This window comes from Oncorhynchus keta, chromosome 11 (assembly GCF_023373465.1).
Source record: "Oncorhynchus keta strain PuntledgeMale-10-30-2019 chromosome 11, Oket_V2, whole genome shotgun sequence".
Lineage (NCBI taxonomy): Eukaryota > Metazoa > Chordata > Actinopteri > Salmoniformes > Salmonidae > Oncorhynchus > Oncorhynchus keta.
The window spans coordinates 8,260,507-8,287,029 of record NC_068431.1 but is presented as its reverse complement, the minus strand read 5'-3'; the positions used below and the strand labels follow the sequence as shown (position 1 = coordinate 8,287,029).

Below are 26,523 nucleotides of genomic sequence, written 5' to 3'. Positions count from 1 at the left end.
GATTTTTAACTAGCCTACTACTTTACACATCACAATTGAACTAAGTTACTGTCTTACATATCTGAAAAGTCCAGTTTCAGGTTTTGATTGAATAGAGCCATAGATGCCGAATAAATGATTCCTTCCCAAAATCCTTTAGATGTCAGACATTTAATAACCTAATATTTGTGATATTGCAAATGGAGCATTCTTTTCCACAATTCCCGAAAGCATTTGGACACACAATGCTTCTCTATGTTGATAGCTTATCAAAATCTATAGAAACAGCTGTTTAAGTCTGATACAATGTGAACGAATAGACTACACATACCGTAATAGGACGGTTCGTAGGACCCAACATGACAATTATCCTACAGAAATGTTTTTGACGAATCATAGAAGTTCGTTGTATTATCTATGTGTGTCGGCTACTGTTGACATGCGAACCGCGTTACGAAGGTCAACAATTTTCCTATAGGTGCTTAAGACTGTTCTAAAGACTCCATATGCTAACAAAAATATTTGTAGGATAGCCTACTGTAGGTTATTTGTACAGTGGCACTTTAAAGTGAAAGCAAGTGGAAGGTAGCGCTGTCGCCAATGTGTAGCCTACTACAGTATATTGCGGAAGAGAGGGTGTGAACGATGGGACACATTTCAGCGCACTGTAGATCGCTAGGGACAAGGCGTGTTTATGGAATGATGCGGGTGTGTTTCAGGTCGGCTTTATAAAAGGGGTTGTCCGACAGAGAGTACTTGTCAGTTGTTGTATTGTTATTATTCTGTGTTTAATGTAGTGATTGAACGCTGTGACAGTAACATTCTTTTCCACGGTTCCACCCGGGACATCAATCGAGTGCTCGCGGGTTCTCCAAAACATTGGTCCAGGCAGACTTCCTATTCCGGTGAGTGAAACTTTTTAAAATACCATTGGACATATTTCTTCACCCACAATGTTATGTCAAAGCATTCTTACTATTTTTGCGGGCTTAGGTTTGGGCACATGTGTAGTGCAGCATTTGGAACAAAATAACCTGGATCATCATTCATTGTCATTAGGCTACCTATACCATGTGCTCATGCACTGTACCGGTTACCTATGCTGTAGTCTGTTCTTGACACATTTATTCTTTGTCTGAAATGTCAAAACAACGTTTATAGGCGCACGAACATGCCGGTCCTTTGTTAGAATGTACGGTAGTAGCGCCTTGACAGTCAATTGAGAATAATGCTACGATCTGTGATGTGCGATCATTGCAATTACACACGCCCGTTATTAGATTGCTCTCACAATTTTGGCATATCAAGATAAAATAATGTTATTCAGTATGCAAAAGCAGCATAATCCCCGAAAGCATTGTCTGTCCGTGTCCATGCTCACACAGTGATGTAGCTGGTATTATGTGCACTTTGTGCAGTAGCCTAGCCTATAATGATCCAACATAGATGGACTCTGGTTGTGACTAGATGGGGTACAGCTAAGCAGGGTTGCCAGGGTTTACTGACATTTCTAGCCGATTGACCACTCAAAACCCGCACAAAAGGCCTTAAAACTAGCCCTTTTTTCGAAAATAAAAATAATATAATTTTTTTTTACAGCGAAAGAGGAGTTGACATATAATAAACCCTTTTCCATAACGTTATCGAGTGAATTAAGAACGAATATCGTAGTAACGACGTTAGAAGCAAAATTCGGTTTTCATCAACATACTTATTGTGAGCTATGGCACGACATAATGAAGGAATGTGAATATGTCGCAGGAGAAAAGATCATTCGCCCTCATTAAACTCGCCAGACAATTTTCCATCAATGGATGTCAATTTAACTCGTTTTACTGGTATGATTAAGCAATAAGGCACACGGGCGTATGGTATATGGCCGATTTACCACGGCCAAGGGCTGTTTTTAAGCATGAGACAACACAATGTGCCTGGATACAGCCGTTAGCCGTGGTATATAGACCATATACCACAAACCCCCAGTATGCCGTATTGCCATAGTCTGATATACCACGGCTAATAGCCAATCAGCATTCAGGGCTCAAAGCAGGTTTACAATTGTAAATAAATCCCCTCTGGGCATGTGCATAACTAGATAAATCCGACAGGAGAGTTTGAGCGATGAAAGTTGGACAGAGGATCTCGAAATCTCTGAGCAAGAAACACTTGGATGAGCATAAACTAATGTCAGGTTATTTTCTGGTAAATGTGTTGTTATTATGTGCCGGGTGTTAATAAATACAACCTGTTATAAATTAATAAATACAACCTGTTATAAATTAATAAATACAACCTCTTATAAATTAATAAATACAACCTGTTATAAATTAATAAATACAACCTGTTATAAATTAATAAATACAACCTGTTATAAATTAATAAATACAACCTGTTATAAATTAATAAATACAACCTCTTATAAATTAATAAATACAACCTGTTATAAATTAATAAATACAACCTGTTATAAATTAATAAATACAAACTGTTATAAAGGGCTAATTTGTGAGATTGACTTGTCATTTCAATAGGCTACAGACTAAAATCTGGGTTTATTATTGTAATTCAACTCTGTCATGGTTTACGTAGATAAAGGCAGATAGTCTATAGCTCCTGAAAAGCCTACATATAATTTCAGATGGTATACAGTAGCCTAGACAAGATGTAGAATTAAATATATTAAATATTAATTACCTGAAGCTTAATATGACTATTTTTACTGTCAATCTAATGCGTTCTAACAACTAATCGGCAATTGCGATAGAGCTTTGCTAACTTCCAATTTAATTAACTAAACATGTCCATTAATAATTGCATTATAACAGAAGGATACAACAACGATAAACTGAAGTTAATAAATATTTATTATTTGGCAGCTCCAGGTAGGCTACACAAGTGGCACACATTCATTTACAACGACTCCAGTGATATCGCTTGTAACGCCAGGGTAGTGGGTTCGATTCCCGGGACCACCCATACGTATAATGTATGCACACATGACTGTAAGTCGCTTTGGATAAAAGCGTCTGCTAAATGGCATATATTATTATATATTATTCAACATATGTATTGTATCAAATGGTAGCCTACAATGGCATATAAATTAATAGTTTATTTGATGGCCAACGGAGGCAATTGTATCATTCTCCACATTTAATGCCAGTTTCATTGAGGACTTTTCCCCCATAAAAAGAACCAAGCGAGGGTAGTTCCATAACAGCCCCCCGAGACCCAAGAACTGAGCTTCCATAAAGCACTTCTCTTGATATCATTTTCTTTAAGCAAAGTCAAAAACCACCTCCGAGCTAATTTATGTAATTCGCTCCAGTGTGGCCAAAGTCGTTTGCCAGTGCTCTGTCTCCATTATTTCTTGATCTTGATGTGTGCCAGTTCCGGAGTATTAATATGTTTTACGGAAAAAAGGGTTGGGAACAGGTGTCTCCATAATGACACACACACACACACACACACACACACACACACACACACACACACACACACACACACACACACACACACACACACACACACACACACACACACACACACACACACCCCCCCTCCGGTCCTCCCCACCACTCACTCAGTAATAGCCTGCCTCACTGCCTGACAGTCAGCAGCAGGTCACAGTGACACATATATATTTTAAGGGAAATGCCATGACGTGGTGCAACTTAGAAACAGCCCAAAAACCCACAACCAGCGACCGATACATTTTTACCTGTGACATCGTTTTCAAAGCAGCCCAATTTGGCAGGAAAACTACAAACATGGCAACACTGCAGCTAAGACCGGAAGTTACTTTTAGTAGCAGATTCAGAGAGCATTTTAGCTAACCCTAACCATTTTAGCTAACCCTAACCATTTTAGCTAACCCTAACCATTTTAACTAACCCTAAACATTTTAACTAACCCTAACCATTTTAGCTAACCCTAACCGTTTTAACTAACCCTAACCATTTTTAGCTAACCCTAACCATTTTAGCTAACCCTAACCATTTTAGTTAACCCTAACAATTTTAGCTAACCCTAACCATTTTTAGCTAACCCTAACCATTTTAGCTAACCCTAAACATTTTAACTAACCCTAACCATTTTAGTTAACCCTAACCATTTTAGCTAACCCTAACCATTTTAGCTAAACCTAACCATTTTAGCTAACCCTAACCATTTTAGCTAAACCTAACCATTTTAGCTAACCCTAACCATTTTAGCAAACCCTAACCATTTTAGCTAACCCTAACCATTTTAGGTAACCCTAACCATTTTAGCTAACCCTAACCATTTTCCTAACCATAACCTTATTTTCCTAACCTGCTACATTAATTATCCTAACCTGCTGCATACGTTCTCCTAACCTGCTAAGTCCCTTCCAGTCATAGCTGTGAGCCTATACCACCTAGTCAAAACCCTGTCTTCATAGACAATATGTTCAATATTCATTCATCATAACAAATGCTTATAAATGACACTGTAATGTATTTATAAAGCATCTGTAAAGCATCTCATATGGACCTGTTGAGCGATGTCATTATTTGAAGTCAGTAAGGAGTCCTTCATTCACTATGTTGAGTCTCTTTGATAAAGGTGTTGTGCTAGTTGTCTACAGTGCTAGTTGTCTACAGTGCTAGCTGTCTACAGTACTAGTTGTCTGCAGTGCTAGTTGACTACAGTGCTAGTTGTCTACAGTGCTAGTTTGCTAGTTGTCTACAGTGCTAGTTGTCTACAGTGCTAGTTGTCTACAGTGCTAGTTTGCTAGCTGTCTACAGTGCTAGTTGTCTACAGTGCTAGCTGTCTACAGTGCTAGCTGTCTACAGTGCTAGTTGTCTACAGTGCTAGTTGTCTTCAGTGCTAGTTGTCTACAGTGCTAGCTGTCTACAGTGCTAGTTGTCTACAGTGCAGTGCTAGTTGTCTACAGTGCTAGTTGTCTACAGTGCTAGCTGTCTACAGTGCTAGCTGTCTACAGTGCTAGCTGTCTACAGTGCTAGTTGTCTACAGTGCTAGTTGTCTACAGTGCTAGTTGTCTACAGTGCTGTGCTAGTTGTCTACAGTGCTAGTTGTCTACAGTGCTAGCTGTCTACAGTGCTAGTTACCTACAGTGCTAGCTGTCTACAGTGCTAGCTGTCTACAGTGCTAGTTGTCTACAGTGCTAGCTGTCTACAGTGCTAGTTGTCTACAGTGCTAGCTGTCTACAGTGCTAGTTGTCTACAGTGCTAGTTGTCTACAGTACTAGTTGTCTACAGTGCTAGCTGTCTATAGTTACATTTTCTGGTTAGTGAAAAGTCACTGGAGTGGTCGTGCGCTTGGTTCACCATGTTGTTCATCATTGAGATTCATTTACCATGTTGTGGAATACTGTCTAACTGATGAATGGGGTAACCAGCACAACACCACACCATCACACAGCACATCAACACCACACAACACCACCACCACACACCACACCAACACACAACACACCACACACCACCACACAACACCACACCATCATACATTACCACACCACCATACAACACCACACCACACCACCACACACCACACACCACACAACACCACACCATCATACATTACCACACCACCATACAACACCACACCACACCACCACACAACACACACCACCACACACAACACCACACCACCACACAACGCAACAACACCATACAACACACCCCACCACACCACCACTCTACACACCACACACCACACACCACCACACACCACATACCACCACACACCAGACCACCACACAACACACCACAACACACCAAACCACACCACACACCACACAACACACCACACCACCACACCACAACACACCACACACCACACCACAACACACCACACACCACAACACCACACACCACACCACACACCACACAACACAACACCACCACACCACACCACAACACACCACACACCACACCACATAAAAAGCCTAACTACTGTGCTGTTGCTTATGAAACCTTATTACCAGTATAGTCCTGTTATTGAGTTGCAGGGAGAGCAGTGTGTGATATAGCTCATTACAATGACTGTCATCCGTGTGGGTGATGTGATGTGTTTGACAGCAGCAGTGCAGGTTCAGTGGTGAGTTAACAACAACGATACGCACATAACAGTCAGTTTCTAAGCTCGTCTTATTCAAATTTCAAAAGTGCCCTGTAATTTGCATGCCATTTCAAATGTATATCTCCCTCTCTCTACCTCTCTCTCCCTTTCTCTCTAACTCTCTCTGTCTCTGTCTCTGTCTCTGTCTCTGTCTCTGTGTCTCTCTCTCTCTCTCTGTGTCTCTCTCTCTCTCTGTGTCTCTCTCTCTCTCTCTCTCTCTCTCTCTTCTCTTCTCTTCTCTTCTCTTCTCTTCTCCCTCTCTCTCCCCCTGTATTGGTAGCTCAGTATTTGCCACTTCGAGATCCTCATTTCCAAATGAACCGTTTGTGTTCATTGGTGGTGTGTATTTCAGGAAGCTGTTTTCGTGACTGACAGTTTTGCCAAACAATGCGTCAGCAGTGCTGCTGTTTCTCTTCTACATTTACTTCCTGTACTGCTGACTGTGCAGATTAGTGATGCGTGGGTTGACTCATAACACGCAGTCCCCGCAGATACAGTTGAAGTCGGAAGTTTACATACCCCTTAGCCAATAGTAGAGAGAATGATTTATTTGGCATCATGTTGTGGGGGTGCTTTGCTGCAGGAGGGACTGGTGCACTTCACAAAATAGATGGCATCATGAGGGAGGAAAATTATGTGGCTATATTACGAAGCAACATCGCAAGACATCAGTCAGGAAGTTAAAGCTTGGTCGCAAATGGGTCTTCCAAATGGACAATGACCCCAAGCATACTTCCAAAGTTGTGTCAAAATGTCTTAAGGACAACAAAGTCAAGGTATTGGAGTGGCCATCACAAAGCCCTGACCTCAATCCTATAGAACATGTGTGGGCAGAACTGAAAAAGTGTGTGCGAGCAAGGAGGCCTACAAATCTGACTCAGTTACACCAGCTCTGTCTGTAGGAATGAGCCAAACCCCAACTTATTATGGGAAGCTTGTGGAAGGCAACCCAAAACATTTGACCCAAGTTAAACAATTTAAAGGCAATTGTACCAAATACTAATTGAGTGTATGTAAACTTCTGACCCACTGGGAATGTGATGAAATAAATAAAAGCTGAAATAAATCATTCTCTCTAATGTTATTCTGACATTTCACATTCTTAAAATAAAGTGGTGATCCTAACTGACCCAAGACAGGGAATATTGTCTAGGATTAAATGTCAGGAATTGTGAAAAACTGAGTTTAAATGTATTTGTTAAGGTGTATGTAAACTTCCAACTTCAATCGAATGTCCAGGTGCCCTTTACGACAGTGCATCATTCCCTACGGGAGATGTTGTATGCTTGTTGTACAGTTAATATAATACATCATATTTGCTGTTTCAATAACGGATACCCAGCCAGCCACCCAGTCTGTCACCCAGCCAGCCACCCAGTCTGTCAGCCACCAAGTCAACCAGCCAGTCAGCCACCCAGTCTGTCAGCCACCAAGTCAACCAGCCAGTCAGCCCCCAGTCAGTCACCCAGTCAGCCACCCAGCCAGCCACCCAGCCAGCCACCCAGTCTGTCAGCCACCAAGTCAACCAGCCAGTCAGCCACCCAGTCTGTCAACCACCCAGTCAGTCACCCAGTCAACCACCCAGCAAGCCACCCAGCCAGCCACCCAGTCTGTCAGCCACCAAGTCAACCAGCCAGTCAGCCACCCAGTCAGTCAACCACCCAGTCAGTCACCCAGTCAACCACCCAGCAAGCCACCCAGCCAGCCACCCAGTCTGTCAGCCACCAAGTCAACCAGCCACCCAGTCAGCCACCCAGTCAGCCACCCAGTCTGTCAGCCACCAAGTCAACCAGCCAGTCAGCCACCCAGTCAGTCACCCAGTCAGCCACCCAGTCAGCCACCCAGTCAGTCACCCAGTCAGCCACCCAGCCAGCCACCCAGTCTGTCAGCCACCAAGTCAACCAGCCAGTCAGTCACCCAGTCAGTCAACCACCCAGTCAGCCACCCAGCCAGCCACCCAGTCAGTCAACCATCCAGTCAGCCACCCAGTCAGCCACCCAGTCAGTCAACCATCCAGTCAACCAGCCAGTCAGCCACCCAGTCAGCCACCCAGTCAGTCAACCATCCAGTCAGCCACCCAGTCAACCAGCCAGTCAGCCACCCAGTCAGCCATCAAGTCAGCCATCCAGTCAGCCACCCAGTCAGCCATCCAGTCAGCCACCCAGTCAGCCACCCAGTCAGCCATCCAGTCAGCCATCCAGTCAGCCACCCAGTCAGCCATCCAGTCAGCCACCCAGTCAGCCACCCAGTCAGCCACCCAGTCAGCCACCCAGTCAGCCACCCAGTCAGTCAACCATCCAGTCAACCAGCCAGTCAGCCACCCAGTCAGCCACCCAGTCAGTCAACCATCCAGTCAGCCACCCAGTCAACCAGCCAGTCAGTCAACCATCCAGTCAGCCACCCAGTCAGCCACCCAGTCAGTCAACCATCCAGTCAGCCACCCAGTCAGCCACCCAGTCAGCCACCCAGTCAGCCATCCAGTCAACCATCCAGTCAGCCACCCAGTCAGCCACCCAGTCAGCCATCCAGTCAGCCAGCCAGTCAGCCACCCAGTCAGTCAACCATCCAGTCAGCCACCCAGTCAGCCACCCAGTCAACCATCCAGTCAGCCACCCAGTCAGCCACCCAGTCAGCCACCCAGTCAGCCATCCAGTCAGCCATCCAGTCAGCCACCCAGTCAGCCACCCAGTCAGCCATCCAGTCAACCATCCAGTCAGCCACCCAGTCAGCCACCCAGTCAGCCACCCAGTCAGCCATCCAGTCAGCCATCCAGTCAGCCACCTAGTCAGCCATCCAGTCAGCCATCCAGTCAGCCACCCAGTCAGCCACCCAGTCAGCCACCCAGTCAGCCATCCAGTCAGCCACCCAGTCAACCATCCAGTCAGCCACCCAGTCAGCCACCCAGTCAGCCACCCAGTCGGCCACCCAGTCGGCAACCCAGTCAGCCACCCAGTCAGCCACCCAGTCAGCCACCCAGTCAGTCAACCATCCAGTCAGCCACCCAGTCAGCCACCCAGTCAGTCAGCCACCCAGTCAGTCAACCATCCAGTCAGCCACCCAGTCAGCCACCCAGTCAGCCATCCAGTCAGCCACCCAGTCAGCCATCCAGTCAGCCATCCAGTCAGCCACCCAGTCAACCATCCAGTCAACCATCCAGTCAGCCACCCAGTCAGCCACCCAGTCGGCCACCCAGTTGGCAACCCAGTCAGCCACCCAGCCAGCCACCCAGTCAGTCAACCATCCAGTCAGCCACCCAGTCAGCCACCCAGTCAGCCACCCAGTCAGCCACCCAGTCAGCCACCCAGTCAGCTACTCAGTCAGCCATCCAGTCAGCCACCCAGTCAGCCACCCAGTCAGCCACCCAGTCAGCCACCCAGTCAGCCACCCAGTCAGCCACCCAGTCAGCCATCCAGTCAACCATCCAGTCAGCCACCCAGTCAGCCATCCAGTCAGCCACCCAGTCGGCCACCCAGTCGGCAACCCAGTCAGCCACCCAGTCAGCCACCCAGTCAGCCACCCAGTCAGTCAACCATCCAGTCAGCCACCCAGTCAGCCACCCAGTCAGTCAACCATCCAGTCAGCCACCCAGTCAGCCACCCAGTCTGTCAGCCACCAAGTCAACCAGCCAGTCAACCAGCCAGTCAGCCACCCAGTCAGTCAACCATCCAGTCAGCCACCCAGTCAGCCACCCAGTCAGCCACCCAGTCAACCAGCCAGTCAGCCACCCAGTCAGCCACCCAGTCAGTCAACCATCCAGTCAGCCACCCAGTCAGCCACCCAGTCAGTCAACCATCCAGTCAACCAGCCAGTCAGCCACCCAGTCAGCCACCCAGTCAGTCAACCATCCAGTCAGCCACCCAGTCAACCAGCCAGTCAGTCAACCATCCAGTCAGCCACCCAGTCAGTCAACCATCCAGTCAGCCACCCAGTCAGCCACCCAGTCAGCCACCCAGTCAGCCATCCAGTCAACCATCCAGTCAGCCACCCAGTCAGCCACCCAGTCAGCCATCCAGTCAGCCAGCCAGTCAGCCACCCAGTCAGTCAACCATCCAGTCAGCCACCCAGTCAGCCACCCAGTCAACCATCCAGTCAGCCACCCAGTCAGCCACCCAGTCAGCCACCCAGTCAGCCATCCAGTCAGCCATCCAGTCAGCCACCCAGTCAGCCACCCAGTCAGCCATCCAGTCAGCCATCCAGTCAGCCACCCAGTCAGCCACCCAGTCAGCCATCCAGTCAGCCATCCAGTCAGCCACCCAGTCAGCCACCCAGTCAGCCACCCAGTCTGTCAGCCACCAAGTCAACCAGCCAGTCAGCCACCCAGTCAGTCACCCAGTCAGCCACCCAGCCAGCCACCCAGTCTGTCAGCCACCCAGTCAACCAGCCAGTCAGTCACCCAGTCAGTCAACCACCCAGTCAGCCACCCAGCCAGCCACCCAGTCAGTCAACCATCCAGTCAGCCACCCAGTCAGCCACCCAGTCAGTCAACCATCCAGTCAACCAGCCAGTCAGCCACCCAGTCAGCCACCCAGTCAGCCATCCAGTCAGCCACCCAGTCAGCCATCCAGTCAGCCATCCAGTCAGCCACCCAGTCAGCCATCCAGTCAGCCATCCAGTCAGCCATCCAGTCAGCCATCCAGTCAGCCACCCAGTCAGCCACCCAGTCAGCCACCCAGTCAACCATCCAGTCAGCCACCCAGTCGGCCACCCAGTCGGCCACCCAGTCGGCCACCCAGTCAGCCACCCAGTCAGCCACCCAGTCAGCCACCCAGTCAGCCACTCAGTCAGCCATCCAGTCAGCCACTCAGTCAGCCACCCAGTCAGCCACTCAGTCAGCCACTCAGTCAGCCACCCAGTCAGCCACCCAGTCAGCCACCCAGTCAGCCACCCAGTCAGCCACCCAGTCAGCCACTCAGTCAGCCACCCAGTCAACCACCCAGTCAGTAAACCACCCAGTCAGCCACCCAGTCAGTCACCCAGTCAGTCACCCAGTCAGTCACCCAGTCAGTCACCCAGTCAGCCAGCCACTCAGTCAGCCAGCCAGCCAGCCAGCCAGCTAGCCAGCAAGTTGCCTCAACCTCCTTCCCTGGAATTGAGCCTGGCTGGGATTTCTGGAAACAAAGTTGTGTTTATGTAGCAACACAGAGCAACTGCTCAGCTGAGGGAGTCACCTTTTTTTGTGTTTATGTCTGTCTGTCGTACAATGTGACCAACCCACAGTGTCAACGTCGTTGCGGTATACGGTATACTCTGGATTTCCTGAAAGTCATTTGCATTGAATTAAGGTACATTTACAAATGATTGTTCAGTGTGAAAAAAATCTGAAAAATGTAAGCACTCACTACTACTGTAAGTCGCTCTGGAAAAGTGCGTCTGATAAATGATAAACATGTAAATGTTAAGAAAGGGTTACAAATAATAGTCTTTGCTTGTTTGATTTAAGTCCAACTGTGTGTGTCTGTGCGCATACACACTTTTAAAGGTAACAGAGAGTGTGAGTCCGTCCTCCTATGTTTATGTTTAGAAGTGTGTAATTACACTACTGTAACACACATGCCAGGTCTCTACCAGCACAGCAGGAGTGTCAGAGATCAGACGAGTCCCTCAACAAGCTCTACCTCCTAATTGTCTCCTAGGATGCTTCCCAAATGGTACCCTATTCCCTACATAGTGCCCTAAGGGCCCTGGTCAAAAGTAGTGCACTTTACAGGGTCCTGGTCTAAAGTAGTGCACTATATAGTGGGTCAGAGACCTGGTAGTGTGGTGCCAGGACAACAACCCTCTCCCTCAAAGTGATCAAGACAAAGGAGATGATTGTGGACTACAGGAAAAGGAGAACCGTTCTCATTGACGGGGCTGTAGTGGCAGAGTTTGAGTGTCCACATCACCAACAAACTACCATGGTCCAAAGACCAGGTGAAGAGGGCACAACAAAGCCTATTCTCCATCAGGAGAGGTGATCAGCCTGAGTTCCAGTCTGTCTCCTACAGAGTCTCTCCTCCTGATAGTGCTGATCAACCTGGGTTCCAGTCTGTCTCCTACAGAGTCTCTCCTCCTGATAGTGACAGGCAGATAGGGAGGCAGACAGGCAGGTAGACAGACAGACAGACAGACAGACAGACAGACAGACAGACAGACAGACAGACAGACAGACAGACAGACAGACAGACAGACAGACAGACAGGGTAGAAGACAGAGAAGCAGGCAGGTAGACAGAAAGACAAGGAGGCAGACAGGAAGGCAGACAGACAGACGGGTAGAAGGGAGGTAGACAGGTAGACAGGCAGACAGACAGACAGGGTAGAAGACAGAGAGGCAGGCAGGCAGGCAGGCAGGCAGACAGACAGACAGACAGACAGACAGACAGACAGACAGACAGACAAGGTAGCAGGCAGGTAGACAGGCAGGTAGACATGCAGACAGGGAGACAGGTAGACAGACAGGTAGTCAGGTAGACAAGGAGGTAGACAGACAGACAGAGAGACAGACAGGCAGGCAGGTAGACAGGCAGGCAGGTAGGTAGGTAGACAGGTAGACAGGCAAGGAGACAGACAGGCAGACAGGCAGGCAGGCAGGAAGGCAAGCAGACAGACAGGTAGACATGCAGACCAGTTTAGAGGGTAGAAACCTAGATGTGGAGCGCACTACTATTTATCTCAATTTGTTTCACTGATTGCTCTCTTTGATTAGGTCCTTGGACCACTTAACTGATAAAGATAACACATTTAAAAACCCAACACTCATAACTTCATCTTGTGTCAAAGTTTGCAGGACATTTGTCAAACAAAGCTTCCAATAATTGTCAGTGTTCTGCTGCTTGTATTCGGCTGATAGTAATTGCCCAGTGATAGGTGGAGAAGAGCATTGTGATCGGGACTGAGGAGAACTGCTGTACATACACACATCAAATCATAGTTTATTGGTTGCGTACACAGTTTAGCAGGTTTTTATAGCAGGGAGCAAAGTTACTAGCTCCTAACAATGCAGTAAAATGTGAAACAATTCAAATGTAAGGGGAAAAGAAGACACAAAGTCAAGTACGGCGTGACCAATTTGATTAACAATCCAAATAGCAGTGTAGCAGTAATCAAATGCAATCTACACTTCTGAAGTTCTGCTCAGAACAGATTCAGTGAAGAGCACAAGACCCAAGACACTACCCTGAGGCATGCCACCTAAAGACCCACAGTTTCCTTCAGAAGCATGCCATCTAAAGACCCACAGTTTCCTTCAGAAGCATGCCACCTAAAGACCCACAGTTTCCTTCAGAAGCATGCCACCTAAAGACCCACAGTTTCCTTCAGAAGCATGCCACCTAAAGACCCACAGTTTCCTTCAGAAGCATGCCACCTAAAGACCCACAGTTTCCTTCAGAAGCATGCCACCTAAAGACCCACAGTTTCCTTCAGAAGCATGCCACCTAAAGACCCACAGTTTCCTTCAGAAGCATGCCACTTAAAAGACCCACAAGTGAAGCATGAGGCTTTCACTGAGCGTTCTTCCGATGCTTATTTCTAATGCATGAACGTTCACTAAGCACCAAGAATGAGTCCTCTCGTGAGTCTCCTCCTTCATGTTTCCTCAGCAGGCTCACCACGTCCAGTATGTTGTTTTCCCATGGCAGGTGTGGTGAGGTGAGCAGGGTGAGGTAACAGAGGGATGTTCTAACCAGAGATCGGTGACTTCAGTCCTCTGGTGCCGGAGTGGTTTCACCCCCCCCCATCCCTAGCAAACACAGATGATTCAACTAATTGCATTCTAAACTGAAGATCATGATTGGTTGATTGTTGGGAGTCAGGTGTGTCAGCTGGGGCAGAAGTGTAACACCGATCGGGCCCCTGAGGTTTGGAGTTGCCCATCCCTGCTTCTAGGCCAAGTTCTGGCTCTATTCCTTAAGCATCATCCCTGCCTCCTGTTCATCTGTACTGAAGTGGAAAAGACTTGATAGGTCAACATAATATAGCAGATGTTTCTCATTAGACTGCTGAGTCCTTCCAGATCGGTGCTAAATGTAGGAACATACTTTTTTTTAGAATCTGTTACTCAGGAAGAGCCTGTCTCTGAGAACTGTTGTGTCTGTATCACTGGAGTGTCTGTATCACTGGAGTGTCTGTATCACTGGAGTGTGTTTCACTGGAGTGTCTGTCACTGGAGTGTCTGTCACTGGAGTGTCTGTCACCGGAGTGTCTGTCACCGGAGTGTCTGTCACTGGAGTGTCTGTCACTGGAGTGTGTATCACTGGAATGTCTGTTACTGGAGTGTATGTATCACTGGAGTGTCTGTCACTGGAGTGTCTGTATCACTGGAGTGTCTGTCACTGGAGTGTCTGTATCACTGGAGTGTCTGTCACTGGAGTGTCTGTCACTGGAGTGTCAGTATCACTGGAGTGTCTGTCACCGGAGTGTCTGTCACCGGAGTGTCTGTCACCGGAGTGTCTGTCACCGGAGTGTCTGTCACTGGAGTGTCTGTATCACTGGAATGTTTGTTACTGGAGTGTCTGTATCACTGGAGTGTCTGTATCACTGGAGTGTCTGTCACTGGAGTGTCTGTATCACTGGAGTGTCTGTATCACTGGAGTGTCTGTCACTGGAGTGTCTGTATCACTGGAGTGTCTGTCACTGGAGTGTCTGTCACTGGAGTGTCTGTCACTGGAGTGTCTGTCACTGGAGTGTCTGTATCACTGGAATGTCTGTCACTGGAGTGGCTGTCACTGGAGTGTCTGTCACTGGAGTGTATGTAGAACAGGAGATAAATGGCATAGAGGTGGGTCCAATAGAATAGGAGATAAATGGCATAGAGGTGGGTCCAATAGAACAGGAGATAAATGGCATAGAGGTGGGTCCAATAGAACAGGAGATAAATGGCATAGAGGTGGGTCCAGTAGAACAGGAGATAAATGGCATAGAGGTGTGTCCAATAGGAAAACCAATAGAACAGGAGATAAATGGCATAGAGGTGGGTCCAATAGAACAGGAGATAAATGGCATAGTGGTGGGTCCAATAGGAAAACCAATAGAACAGGAGATAAATGGCATAGAGGTGGGTCCAATAGGAAAACCAATAGAACAGGAGATAAATGGCATAGAGGTGGGTCCAATAGGAAAACCAATAGAACAGGAGATAAATGGCATAGTGGTGGGTCCAATAGAACAGGAGATAAATGGCATAGAGGTGGGTCCAATAGAACAGGAGATAAATGGCATAGAGGTGGGTCCAATAGGAAAACCAATAGAACAGGAGAGAAATGGCATAGAGGTGGGTCCAATAGAATAGGAGAGAAATGGCATAGAGGTGGGTCCAATAGGAAAACCAATAGAACAGGAGAGAAATGGCATAGAGGTGGGTCCAATAGAACCGGAGAGAAATGGCATAGCGGTGGGTCCAATAGAACAGGAGATAAATGGCATAGAGGTGGGTCCAGTAGAACAGGAGATAAATGGCATAGAGGTGGGTCCAATAGGAAAACCTATAGAACAGGAGATAAATGGCATAGAGGTGGGTCCAATAGGAAAACCAATAGAACAGGAGAGAAATGGCATAGTGGTGGGTCCAATAGAACAGGAGATAAATGGCATAGAGGTGGGTCCAATAGAACAGGAGATAAATGGCATAGAGGTGGGTCCAATAGGAAAACCAATAGAACAGGAGAGAAATGGCATAGAGGTGGGTCCAATAGGAAAACCAATAGAACAGGAGATAAATGGCATAGAGGTGGGTCCAATAGAACAGGAGATAAATGGCATAGTGGTGGGTCCAATAGAATAGGAGAGAAATGGCATAGAGGTGGGTCCAATAGGAAAACCAATAGAACAGGAGATAAATGGCATAGAGGTGGGTCCAATAGAACCGGAGAGAAATGGCATAGCGGTGGGTCCAATAGAACAGGAGATAAATGGCATAGAGGTGGGTCCAATAGAACAGGAGATAAATGGCATAGCGGTGGGTCCAATAGAACAGGAGATAAATGGCATAGCGGTGGGTCCAATAGAACAGGAGATAAATGGCATAGAGGTGGGTCCAATAGAACAGGAGATAAATGGCATAGAGGTGGGTCCAATAGAACAGGAGATAAATGGCATAGTGGTGGGTCCAATAGAACAGGAGAGAAATGGCATAGCGGTGGGTCCAATAGAACAGGAGATAAATGGCATAGAGGTGGGTCCAATAGAACAGGAGATAAATGGCATAGTGGTGGGTCCAATAGAACAGGAGATAAATGGCATAGAGGTGGGTCCAATAGAACAGGAGATAAATGGCATAGAGGTGGGTCCAATAGAACAGGAGATAAATGGCATAGCGGTGGGTCCAATAGAACAGGAGATAAATGGCATAGCGGTGGGTCCAATAGAACAGGAGATAAATGGCATAGAGGTGGGTCCAATAGAACAGGAGATAAATGGCATAGCGGTGGGTCCAATAGAACAGGAGATAAATGGCATAGAGGTGGGTCCAATAGGAAAACCAATAGAACAGGAGATAAATGGCATAGAGGTGGGTCCAATAGAACAGGAGATAAATGGCATAGTGGTGGGTCCAATAGAATAGGAGATAAATGGCATAGAGGTGGGTCCAATAGGAAAACCAATAGAACAGGAGATAAATGGCATAGAGGTGGGTCCAATAGGGAAGTAAATGGAAATAAATGTGCCAAAATTATATAATTACTCCTGTCTAAATAGAAATAAAATCATTCCAAATATTTCAACAGAAAGCACGACTTATCCTCGGTTCCTCTGTGGATAGTGTTGCAGTGGACTGACGGTTTTATATCCCAAAGGTCTCATGTCTTTTGCCATAATGGCGCTGGTCAAATTGTGCTTGTGGCAAAAGGCCTACGACCATGGGATTTAAAACAGTCCACATCCACAGCATTTTTCCAAAGAGAAGCTACTGATCCTCGATTCCTCTGTGGCGAAGTCGTGATTTCTGGTGAAATATTTTGGCCGAACTGGTTATTGAGTTGCGGCTGTCAGTGAAAAACATCCAAAATATGTGTGAATATAATGTGTCTGGAGGATAATTAAAAATGATGAGACAAAAGGTTAAAGATATAGGCGAGTCTGTCTCTCTGGAATGGCAACAGCTGTCTCCCGCCAATTCATGCGCTTTCATTGTTTAATTTTGTGAAGTGTTTGTCCTTTTATTTAATGTTTTATAAATTCCCCATTACGTATGTCACCAGTAGTAAATATACCATTAATCCCCGTCTTTTAGTTACATACATTTTTGTCAATGCACGTTTTAATTACAGTCATTTAGCGTTCTCATTCTCGGAGTGGAAACGTTGTTTGCAGAGTTCACACCCTGCTGCACTTGTGAGAAAAACGTTTTGGTTTATTTCATAACCATAATTACTGAGATTTGTAAATGTTTTCATTGTCTTGTTTGAAGGACTGCATGTGAGCAATGAGCAAGTGTCTGGTTTTTCTGCCCTGATAATGTTGAGGGAGAGCGCGCGTCTGAGTACGGTTAGAAGTACTGGGCCTGCTGCGCAGACATGTAGGAATGTGGGGTTTTTAACTTCCAATTGCGAATGATAATCTAGTAACACTATAGTTCCTCACAGTAAGCTATTTGGGGCGGCAGGGTAGCCTAGTGGTTAGAGCGTTGGACTAGTAACCGCAAGGTTGCAAGTTCAAACCCCCGAGCTGACAAGGTACAAATCTGTCGTTCTGCCCCTGAACAGGCAGTTAACCCACTGTTCCCAGGCCGTCACTGAAAATAAGAATTTGTTCTTAACTGACTTGCCTGGTAAAATAAAAAAATATATAAAAAAAAAATTGATAAATCTTTCCAACAATCTCCCCTCTTGATAGTCACCAATCCTCGGTGTGGAAGAGCAATGGAAGGCCTAACATGTGTGTCCATATGGCAGAGGCTGGTGATCTCAGTAGTAGTTGATGTTTAACTTTTAGAATTGTATCATTTGAATTCAGATTTTTATGATTAACCATGTGACAATTACTTTGGCAAACAAACTTTATTATTGAAGTGAAACAGAAAATACGCATATGAAAATCATAACTGGCACGCAGAACGGTAGAAAGCCTAGGATCAATTGTAAGCTTCCAAAAACTTGAAACTCAACACCGCTTATGAAATCTTTGTAAAATAATTGGCTCCACGTTTCCATGTTCGGATTTCACATGTAGGCTTCTTTTAAGCAAGGTAAGACATGCCTCATATTATGAAAAAAACCATTCAGATTTCAAATAATTAAGTACAGTGCATTCGGGAAGTATTCAGACCCCTTGATTTTCCCCTCATTTTGTTACTTTACAGCATTATTCTAAAATGGTTCAAACATTTAAAAAAATCCTCATCAATCTACACACAATACCCCATAATGACATCACAATACCCCACGATGACATCACAATACCCCATAATGACATCACAATACCCCATAATGACATCACAATACCCCATAATAACAAAGCGAAAACAGGTTTTTAGAATACCTTATTTACATAAGTATTCAGACCCTTTGCTATGAGACCTGAAATTGAGTTCATGTGCTATCTGTTGCCATTGATCATCATTGAGATGTTTTTAGACCTTGATTTAAGTCCACCTGTGGGGAATTCAATTGATTGGACATGACTTGGAAAGGCACCCACCTATCTATATAAGGTCAGCATTCTTTGTCCTCCAAAAACAACGAGTTGAGTTTTTACCCAAAAGTTATATTTTGGTTTCATCTGATATCCTCCCAATCTTCTTCTGGATCATTCAAATGCTCTCTAGCAAACTTCAGACGGGCCTGGACATGTACTGGCTTAAGCAGGGGGACACGTCTGGCACTGCAGGATTTGAGTCCCAGGCGGAGTAATGTGTTACTGATGGTAGGCTTTGTTACTTTGGTCCCAGCTCTCTGTAGGTCATTCACTAGGTCCCTCCGTGTGGTTCTGGGATTTTTGCTCACCATTCTTGTGATCATTTTGACCTCACAGGGTGAGATCTTGCGTGGAGCCCCAGATCGAGGGAGATTATCAGTGGTCTTGTATGTCTTCCATTTTCTAATAATTGCTCCCAAAGTTGATTTCTTCAAACCAAGCTGCTTATCTATTGCAGATTCAGTCTTCCCAGCCTGGTGCAGGTCTACAATTTTGTTTCTGGTGTCCTTTGACAGCTCTTTGGTGTTGGCCATAGTGGAGTTTGGAGTGTGACTGTTTGAGGTTGTGGACAGGTGTCTTTTATACTGATAACAAGTTCAAACAGGTGCCATTAATACAGGTAATGAGTGGAGGACAGAGGAGCCTCTTAAAGAAGAAGTTACAGGTCTGTGAGAGCCAGAAATCTTGCTTGTTTGTAGGTGACCAAATACTTATTTTCCACCATAATTTGCAAATAAATTCATTAAAAATCGTACAATGTGATTTTCTGGATTTTTTTTCTAATTTTGTCTGACATTACAGGTCTCTCTCATCTTTTTAAGTGGGAGAACTTGCACAATTGGTGGCTGACTAAATACTTTTTTGGCCCACTGTATGTTGGATAAATAAGATACATGATGACTAATGAAAATAAACACAGGCAAATTTAAATCCACTTATGCAAATGAATCTATAAGCATGATGGTCAAATGTATTTCCATCGACTGGTATTTCCATCAATGAATTTTAAAAAAGCGTTATTTTGCAATAAGATTTTATTTCCTCTTAGTCATCTTGGCCGGCTACAGTTTTATTTATTGGCTGTCATTAATCATCATTAGGGCCCCGAGTATTTCCTAATGAACCTCTAGTTCAGAGTTACTCCTGGGGCAGAGTTACTCATCAATCAAGCAACTAATTGCTTCTATTTGGCCCGTGAGAAATAGCACGGGCTGAATCATCAGATAACCCATTAAGATAGAAATTGCGATCTCTTTTTGCTGGCAGAGTGAAACGGTATTTATTAAGGGAATAGAGAGATGATTTATGGGAAGGGCTGTGCTAAATACGTTGAAAACACTTTACTTAAAGGCTGGAAGTGTAATGCTTTATATCTTGTTACAAGCATGTATGAGTCTTTTTAATGAGCCTCTATAATGTCTTATAATAGGGTCATGGGCATTACAGGCCGTCCCTGTAATGACTGGCTCATCATATAGTCTCCCTATGACAATGACTTTTCCCAAGACAAAGAATAGGATCCGAGGTCTTGTTTAGGCCCTTACATGCTATTGTCACGTTCGTTTTTAAGGATCGGACCAAGGCGCAGCGTGGTATGCGTACGTTCTCTTTTAATGAATGAAACACTTAACAAAACCATCAAACGAAAGGTGAAGCTCTACAACTTAGTGCAGACAGGCATCTAAACATAGTCAAGATCCCACAACACAAATGAGGCTAACCAAAACTTGCTCTACAGTTGGCACCTTTAAAGATGCAGCTCTACATTTTCTCAAGTAAGGGTTGCTAGACAAGCCCTATGGTCTCACACACACACACACACCATCTTGACTTTCAATCGAAGACTATGAGGACGATGTTTGTCTTCTGAATATTGGAAAGGGATGGTTAAGGGCTTTTGGCGCTCGTGCCACTTCATGTGGCTGTGGAGGCCGATGTGGGACACACACACACTGTATCTGTCAGCTCTCATGGCTGTTGTCATGGCTGTAGCTCATTGACATTTTTCACTTCTGCTCTTTACATTGCTCCTTTCTTTCTTAATTGGGTTTACCAGGCTGGGAGGACACACACACACACACACACACACACACACACACACACACACACACACACACACACACACACACACACACACACACACACACACACACACACACACACACACACACACACACACACACACACACACACACACACACACACACACACACACACACACACACACACACACACACACACACACACACACACACACACACACACACACACACACATATCCCCTCGTATACTCACTTTTTAATCCCAAGGATCTGTATCAACGGATCCTTAGTGCAGTGGAGATATACGGCGTATCAATTATAAGGCTGATGGATCAGAATGTTTCGCTTAAAATGTTGATGAACTGTTAATTCTTCACATTTTCAGCTCAGCGGTGTACACACAAGGCCTTAGACAAAATGCAAATTGCGGGAAAACATCATTCTAAAATACGCAGCACATGCAAGCGGTTTCATGGTCACAGGTGGAAATATCCATTTGAAATTTAGAGAGAAGATATCTAAGGATGCAACAACTATCATGGGTTGCTAATATGACTAGGATGATGCCTTTGGCTGCTGGACAAAGAAAGAAAGTTGAAAGAAAACGAATAGAACAGCAGAATGCATATGACAAAGTAAAATAATAATTTCTCATTGAGTTTGACATTGTTTCTCATAGAATAGTTCCTTGGCCGTTCGAATTCATTTGACAAAATTAGAGTATACCTACCTTCTCCATGTACCACTACACCTCTGCTTGGTTCACAACATGGATTTACATCTGACAGGCAGCTTGGCTAACAAAGATGTCACAGGATGGAACATGGTAGTGCATTGTGATACCTCGCTAACCTCGCCCTAACATAGTTCAGAGAGGATGGTGCACGACAATAGCAGGGCATCCTGCCACTGTGAAATGTTTGTTATAATCCACAAAATTCACGTCCTGTTGCTGCAGGATTATTTTCCTGCTGTAGAAAACTTGATCAAATTAAGATCCTGCATCTGTATAGTGTGACATGAACCACATACTTCAGGTCTTTCTCTCTCTAGTCTGCTCCTGTAGAACATTGGTATTCCACTTTTTTTCACCAGAATTTCTGCGGACCCTATTTTTTTCACAATAATTTCTCACGACCCCACCCCAAATCTAATAACACCACCTTAAAACTGGCAAATGTAGATTTTCACATCAACAAATAACGTTACATTTCATTGTATTTTCTTCTCTTATCATATTGAAAAGAAAACCAATAAATACATTTACTCATTAAATTTGTATTTTCTAATTATCTTTCTCAAAAACGTGTGTGTATTGTCCCATACAATAATCATTACTCTTAGGTCTTTTACTTGTGTTTAAATACCACTGCTGTAGAGTGTAGGTAGTCTAGTGCCACTGCACTAGGTTTTGTGCTGGCTTGGCTGGTACACTCTTAGAAAAAAAGGTGCTATCTAGATCCAAAAAGGGTTCTTCGGCTGTCCCCATAGGAGAACCCTTTTGGTTCCAGATAGAACCCTTTTGGTTCCAGGTACACCTTTTATTGGTTCCATGTAGAAACCTTTCCACAGAGGGTTCTACTTGGAACTAAAAAAGGTGGTTCTAGTTGGAACCAAAAAAGGGTTCTCCTATGGGGACAACCACAGAACCCTTATGGAACTATTTTTGAGGAGTGTACCTTATCTAGAACCCTCCGGTTCCCCCACTGCACCAGAGCACTTTTCCAGACAGTTCCTTCCATCTTTCCTCAAGTAGCATCCATCAGCATGAGGGATGCACTTCAGTATATACGTGTAATGTGTGGGTGTGTACACCCAGGCATGTAACTCCCACTCCCATCTGTCCGGACGGAGACAGGGAGAAAGAGCGAGAGAGAGGGAGGGTGGCCCCATGAGAACCTGATGACACGCAGACTCTCTCTGCCCTGAGGGTACAGTGGTACGATTACCTCTTACTAATCTCTTTCAAAACTCCCCACGCCTGGGCTAACCCCTTTTTAAAAATAGACACACAACCAACCAGTGGCTTTTTGAGGTCATGGGACCTCCATCAGTGTGAGTGGTGGCATTGGATTAAGGGGAGGGGCTCCAGTCCTGCTGCCAGTGTGAGTGGTGGCATTGGATAAAGGGGAGGGGCTCCAGTCCTGCTGCCAGTGTGAGTGGTGGCATTGGATTAAGGGGAGGGGCTCCAGTCCTGCTGCCAGTGTGAGTGGTGGCATTGGATTAAGGGGAGGGGCTCCAGTCCTGCTGCCAGTGTGAGTGGTGGCATTGGAATTAAGGGGAGGGGCTCCAGTCCTGCTGCCAGTGTGAGTGGTGGCATTGGATAAAGGGGAGGGGCTCCAGTCCTGCTGCCAGTGTGAGTGGTGGCATTGGATTAAGGGGAGGGGCTCCAGTCCTTCTGCCAGTGTGAGTGGTGGCATTTCATAAAGGGAGGGGCTCCAGTCCTGCTGCCAGTGTGAGTGGTGGCATTGGATTAAGGGGAGGGGCTCCAGTCCTGCTGCCAGTGTGAGTGGTGGCATTGGATTAAGGGGAGGGGCTCCAGTCCTTCTGCCAGTGTGAGTGGTGGCATTTCATAAAGGGGAGGGGCTCCAGTCCTGCTGCCAGTGTGAGTGGTGGCATTGGATTAAGGGGAGGGGCTCCAGTCCTTCTGCCAGTGTGAGTGGTGGCATTTCATAAAGGGGAGGGGCTCCAGTCCTGCTGCCAGTGTGAGTGGTGGCATTGGATTAAGGGGAGGGGCTCCAGTCCTTCTGCCAGTGTGAGTGGTGGCATTTCATAAAGGGGAGGGGCTCCAGTCCTGCTGCCAGTGTGAGTGGTGGCATTGGATTAAGGGGAGGGGCTCCAGTCCTGCTGCCAGTGTGAGTGGTGGCATTGGATTAAGGGGAGGGGCTCCAGTCCTGCTGCCAGTGTGAGTGGTGGCATTGGATTAAGGGGAGGGGCTCCAGTCCTGCTGCCAGTGTGAGTGGTGGCATTGGATTAAGGGGAGGGGCTCCAGTCCTGCTGCCAGTGTGAGTGGTGGCATTGGATTAAGGGGAGGGGCTCCAGTCCTGCTGCCAGTGTGAGTGGTGGCATTGGATTAAGGGGAGGGGCTCCAGTCCTTCTGCCAGTGTGAGTGGTGGCATTTCATAAAGGGGAGGGGCTCCAGTCCTGCTGCCAGTGTGAGTGGTGGCATTGGATTAAGGGGAGGGGCTCCAGTCCTGCTGCCAGTGTGAGTGGTGGCATTGGATTAAGGGGAGGGGCTCCAGTCCTGCTGCCAGTGTGAGTGGTGGCATTGGATTAAGGGGAGGGGCTCCAGTCCTGCTGCCAGTGTGAGGGACACAGGGCTGCACTCAAGGGAGGGCTGTTGGAGGCTGGTTACACCAGGGGGCTATGCTGGACGTCCCTGCCCCTGTTGTGAAGGCCCAAAGTGAGACCTTTAAACAGGTTAACGTTCATTACCAGGACGTGTACTCAGAGCACGCGCTGACCAGCTGGCAAGTGTCTCCACTGACATTTTCAACCTTTCCCCGACCCAGTATGTAAAACTTTCAAGCAGAACATCATAGTCCTTGTGCTCAAGAATGTCAAGGTAACCTGTCTGAATGACTGTCACTCCGTAGCACTCACATCTGTAGCCTTGAAAGGCTGGTCATGACTCATATGAACAACAACATCCCAGACACCCTGGACCCACTCCAATTCGCATACCGCCCCAACAGAACCACAGATGATGCAATCTCTATTGCACTCAACACTGGCCTCTCCCACCTGGACAAGAGACCTATGTGAGAATGCTGTTCAATGACTAGAGCTCAGTGTTCAACACCATAGTACCCTCCAAGCTCATCACTAAGCTCAGGACCCTTGGACTGAGCATCTCATTTTGCATCTGGATCCTGGACATCCTGACGGGCCGCCCCCAGGTGGTGAGGGGAGGCAACAACACATCCGCTATGCTGGCCCCTCAGGGTTGTGTGCTTAGTCCCCACCTGTAGTCCCTGTTCACCCACAACTGCTTGGCCGCGTACGACTACAATACCATCATAAGGCAACAACACATCCGCTATGCTGGCCCCTCATGAATGTGTGCTTAGTCCCCACCTGTAGTCCCTGTTCACCCACAACTGCTTGGCCGCGTACGACTACAATACCATCATAAGGCAACAACACATCCGCTATGCTGGCCCCTCATGAATGTGTGCTTAGTCTCCTCCTGTACTCCCTGTTCACCCACAACTGCTTGGCCGCGTACGACTACAATACCATCATAAGGCAACAACACATCCGCTATGCTGGCCCCTCATGAATGTGTGCTTAGTCCCCACCTGTAGTCCCTGTTCACCCACAATTGCTTGGCCGCGTACGACTACAATACCATCATAAAGTTTGTTGACGACACAACAGTGGTAGGCCTGATCACTGACGACGATGAGACAACCTAAAGGGAGGAGGTCAGAGACCTGGCAGTGTGGTGGCAGGAAAACAACCTCTCCCATAAGGTCGGCAAGACAAAGGAGCTGATTGTGAACTACAGGAAACGGAGGGCAGAGCACAACCCCATCCACATCGGCAGGGCTGTAGTGGAATGGATCGGGAGCCTTCAAGTTCCTCAGTGTCCCCATCACTAAGGCATTAACATGGTCCACACATACCAACACAGTCGTGAAAAAGGCATGACAATGTCTCTTCCTCTTTACATCTCAGGAGGACGTAAAGATTTGGCGTGGGTCCTCAGATCCTCAAAAAGTTCTACAGCTGCACCATCGAGAGCATCTTGACTGGCTGCATCAATGTTTGGTACGGTAAATGTTTGGCATCCGACCGCAAGGTGCTACAGAGGGTAGTGGGTATGGCCCAGTACATCACCGGGGCTGAGCTCCCTGCCATCCAGGACATCTATACCAGGCGGTGTCAGAGGAAAGCCCTAAAATTGTCAAAGACTCCAGCCACCCTAGTCATAGACTGTTCTCTCTGCTACCGCACTGCAAGCGGTACCGGAGCTCCAAGTCTAGTCATAGACTGTTCTCTCTGCTACCACACAGCAAGCGGTACCGGAGCTCCAAGTCTAGTCATAGACTGTTCTCTCTGCTACCACACAGCAAGCGGTACCGGAGCTCCAAGTCTAGTCATAGACTGTTCTCTCTGCTACCACACAGCAAGCGGTACCGAGCTCCAAGTCTAGTCATAGACTGTTCTCTCTGCTACCACACAGCAAGCGGTACCGGAGCTCCAAGTCTAGTCATAGACTGTTCTCTCTGCTACTGCACGGCAAGCGGTACCGGAGGGCCAAGTCTAGTCATAGATTGTTCTCTCTGCTACCACACAGCAAGCGGTACCGGAGCTCCAAGTCTAGTCATAGACTGTTCTCTCTGCTACCACACAGCAAGCGGTACCGGAGCTCCAAGTCTAGTCATAGACTATTCTCTCTGCTACCACACAGCAAGCGGTACCGGAGCTCCAAGTCTAGTCATAGACTGTTCTCTCTGCTACTGCACGGCAAGCGGCACCGAAGCGCCAAGTCTGGAACCAATACGACCTTGAACAGTTTCTACCCCTAAGCCATAAGACTGATAAGTAGTTAACCAAATAGCTACCCGTACTATTTGCATTGACCCTTTTTGCACAAACTCTTTTGAGTCATCACATATGCTACTGCTACTGTTTATTATCTATCCTGTTTGCCTCTTCATTTTACCCTTACCTACAGTATCTTCAGAAAGTATTCACACCCTGTGACTTTTTACACAGGTTAGAGCCTGAATTTAAAATGGATTCAATTGGGATGGCGTGTCAATGGCAGTTAA

At 46.6% G+C, this 26,523-nt stretch overlaps 1 protein-coding gene across 2 annotated transcripts in view; it reads left to right on the top strand.

Annotated features, from left to right (window-relative positions):
• Window positions 1–409: 409 nt before the first annotated feature.
• Window positions 410–26,523, top strand: part of LOC127933054 (calcium/calmodulin-dependent protein kinase kinase 1-like) — a 257,072-nt gene continuing 230,958 nt past the window's right edge. For both annotated transcript variants that reach the window (XM_052529356.1, XM_052529355.1), the window contains exon 1: window positions 410–884. The gene's annotated coding sequence lies outside the window, so the exon portion shown is untranslated. The remainder of the gene's footprint in view (window positions 885–26,523) is intronic.